The sequence below is a fragment of the Silene latifolia genome, chromosome X (genome assembly GCF_048544455.1).
Source record: "Silene latifolia isolate original U9 population chromosome X, ASM4854445v1, whole genome shotgun sequence".
In the NCBI taxonomy this organism is placed as follows: Eukaryota; Viridiplantae; Streptophyta; class Magnoliopsida; order Caryophyllales; family Caryophyllaceae; genus Silene; species Silene latifolia.
The window spans coordinates 337,489,620-337,493,629 of NC_133537.1; positions in this window are offsets into that span (position 1 = coordinate 337,489,620).

The window sequence follows — 4,010 nt, forward strand, 5'->3', positions numbered from 1 at the left end:
GCGTTGAGCCAACAGGGCCCGCCGGCCTGCCATGGGTCCCTCGGCCGAGGGTAGATCAGTCTTTCCACCTGCTAGCCACTTGGCCACTACGTGACAAAAGGTGAAAGTCTATAAATACTCCTCTACTCTCATTGAGTAAAGGATCCACAATTTAACCTAAGAATCACTATTCATCTGGTAATATCTTCCTTATCTCTCTACAATATTTACTTCACCAAGTAACAACAACTTATCTTTCTAAGTTTACTGACTTGAGCGTCGGAGTGAGATCGCTCGGCCCAAAGCCGAGCCCTCAGTTTGCTCATTGTTTCAGGAGACCGCAAGGAGGATTCAACTAAAGACGTCATTCTACAAGCACGGGTGGTAACATATAACTACTCTGGAATTACACCCGGAACAATTGGCGCCGTCTGTGGGGAAAGGTACTAGAAGCTAGTCACATTCATTCCCAAAACAAAAAAAAAAACGAAAACCCACCCAAAAAGCTAAGAAGATGTCAAAACAACAAGAGGTATTCGAATCGACGAAACCGAGTTCGCAAGATGATACCGTCCACAACTGCGGAGTTGCGCGACCCTCCACGGCCGGGTAATTCAACCGGAGTACGGGATGCCAATAATACAGAGATACGCGTTGTCCATGCCAACCAGGTCACCATCATGGGACATGTGGTTGATGTAGCAAAACCGAAGCTACTCCTGGACCTCATTGGTAGTACGTCGGCTCACACTGTCACACCGACAAGAGCGGCGGAACCCGTCCGGAGACCGGGGCCTTAACGTGACTCCAAGAGACTTGAATGGAGCACTTTGGAAGAAGGCGGCCCCGTCAAGACGCCGGAGGAGCCCGGCGTGCGGTGGTAGACCTAAGTCCTTCCCGCACCCGGGAGGACGGCGTCGCCGCGGCACCGACGAGGCTGCCTCGAGAGAAGTGAAAGGAGTCCGACTCGTCGAGTCGGAGAAGAAGCCCGACTTACCATAGTCGGAGGAGAAGCCCCACCCAAGACGAGGAGAGAAGCGGGACTAGGAATGCGAGGAGCCGTCGCCGCGTGTCATTCGACACGTGGTCGACGACCCCTCGGTGCCTATGTCCTTGACACCGCCGTGCCAACCAAACCGAAATTGCCAGGCGTTCACATACAAAGGGGATAGCGACCCCACCGACCATGCCGAGGCCTTTGAGTCGTACATGTCGGTGTGGGAACAACCCGATGAAGTCTTGTGCCGAGTCTTCCCAACGACCTTGCATGGGATGGCTCAGAGTTGGTACAAATGGCTGCCCGACGGCTCGGTATCTTTATTACGCCGACCTAAGGGACGCCTTCCTAGCCCAAGTACTCTTGCAATAAGAGGAGGGCCGTGGAGACATCGGACCTCCTAACTATTAAGCGAGAAGGGAGGCGAGTCTCTACGAAGCTATGTGAAGAGGTTCGATGCCAAGGTTCAGCAGATTCGAGAGATTAATCCCAGTGGCGACCTTGCGGCGATGAAAGGCCTCCCGGGGAGACTTAAAAACGAGCTCATCAAGTCCGGAGGCCTGGGCTTAGACGCCGCCGGGAAGATGGCCGACCAAGCCATCAAGGTAGAGGACTATCACAAGACTGGTCGCCCACGGCGAGGTGGGCACTCGAGAGAAGAAGAGTCACCGGGAGGACGACCGGATGAAAGACGCCGTGACAATAATAGGTCACGGTCGATAGATCTGCCGGGAAGCGAGATCTCGGCGGCGCGGGGAGTTCGGGAACGTACCACCAAAGGCGTACGGTGATCACACCCCCCTGGTTGTATCTGCCGCCGAGGTCTTCGCCCAGAGCAAGGGCGAGGGCCAGAAATGGGAAAGGCCCCCAAGCCGAAGGGAGACGGTGACACGAGCCGATTGTGAGTACCACGGCCACACCGGTCACCTTATCGACAAGCTAGGCATCGAAGAATGCCATTGAAGAGCTAATCCGGAAGGGGAGCCTCGACAAGTATGTTGCCAAAGGCCAAAAGGCGAGGCGGCGGATCAAATAAGAAATCCGTCTTTGAACGGATAGGAGTGATCCATGTTGTCATCGGGGCAACGAGAATGGTGGGTCCGCTCATGGGCACAAACGGCACTGAACGAGCCGTATCAGGCCATCAACTTTGTGCCCAAAACAGCGGTCCCCGCTTCCAACATCCCCGATATAACTATCGGAAAGAAGGACTACGAGGGGGTCATCGCCCCTCACAGCGACCCACTCATAGTCCACTTGGACATATCCAACCACCTGGTCAAGAGGTGCACGATTGACACGGGCGCCTACACAAACATCATGTTCGGGGAGTGCTTCCTCAACCTCGGTCGAAAGTCAAGGACCTAAGCCCTTGCACCAGTCCACATGTGACTTCTCGGGGCCGGCCTAGTACCCCAGGGTCAATCGGGACTGCCGGTGATGTTCGGCGAAGGGAGTGCGGCTAAGAATGTCCTAGCTGAGTTCGTGGTCATTGACGGCTCGTCCGCCTACAACGTTCTTATCGGCCGAGTCACCCTGAGCGAGGCCGACGCAGTGATGTCCATACGGGCCCGACAACGATGTATGTCTCGGACCGGGGAAGCGCATAAGCTCGTCTCCAAGGACGAGAAGGACGAGGTGGTCAACGTCCGGATATCCGCGCGGAGGATGCAACATGCAATCCCTCAAAGCGGCAAAGAAGTCGGAGAAGGGGAAAAGCCCATCCTTACAACAGGAGGGCGACCTCATGGATGCAACTGACGGCTAACTAGGAAGGTGTGCCTTTAATAAGCCGTTAGAACACTGACGATCTCAGAGAGTACCTTGTAAAATGCCGGAGGTGCCCGAGACAATGTGGGTACCCGACACATGTTTATATCTAATGAGGAATCGTCCAAGTTCTCCATCAAAGTGTTTATTTCCCAAATAGTCACTATCGAAGCAGTGTAGAAGCTCACACATTGTCATATCGACAAGAGCGTTTGTCATCATCGAGATGCGGCGCCGTCGCAGATCACCCCAAGTAGTAGACGCTACGGCGATCACCCCAAGAGGTAGACGCGCGCAGAGTCACTCCAGTGGTAGACGCCACGGCGATCATCATCAAGAAGCGGCGCCGTCGCGAGTCACCCCAAGTAGTAGACGCTACGGCGATCATCCCAAGAGGTAGACGCCGCAGGCGATCACTCCAAGTGGTAGACGCCACGGCGATCATCATCGAGAAGCAGGCGCCGTCGCAGTCACCCCAAGTAGTAGACGCTACGGCGGTCACCCCAAGAGGTAGACGCCGCAGCGATCACTCCAAGTGGTAGACGCCACGGCGATCATCATCATCAGAAGCGGCGCCGTCGCAGTCACCCCAAGTAGTAGACGCTACGGCAGTCGCCCCAAGAGGTAGACGCCGCAGCAGTCACTCCAAGTGGTAGACGCCACGGCAGCCATCATCAAGAAGCAGACGCCGTCGCAGTCACCCCAAGAAGTAGACGCCACGGTAGTCACTAGCAGCACAGCTGATACTCGCAAAAGCGATCAACATTCCTTAGGAACGTTAAACAGTTGATACGCACTCTAAACTGCCTCGGCCAGGCCGAGGCGAAAACAAAAGAGGCGCTCAATTAATGACGTAAGAAGACAACCCAGACGAAGACGAGAAAAGACCTCGGCCAAGCCAGAGGCAAAGTGAAAACGTTTACAGTTAAGATGCTCAACTACTAGCGCAAGAAGACAACTCAGAAAAATGGGGTAAAGACCTCGGCCAAGCCGGAGGCAAAAGAAACGAGCTCTTATTAAAAATGTTCAACAAATTACAAGAAATGCAGACGACGGCCGTCCCCATAAGGATAAGCCAAAAGACAACCTACCAAGGTTGTACAAAATACAAGAAAAAAAAAAAGAGGCAAAAGGTTACAGATATCAGTTAAGCGCCAAAAGATGGCAGGGAGGAAAGGCTTAACAATTGGCCCCCGAACAGTTAAAACTATCCGAGACGCCGGGTGAGCCTGGTGACGACCGCCCGTCTCCCTATGCCTGTTGC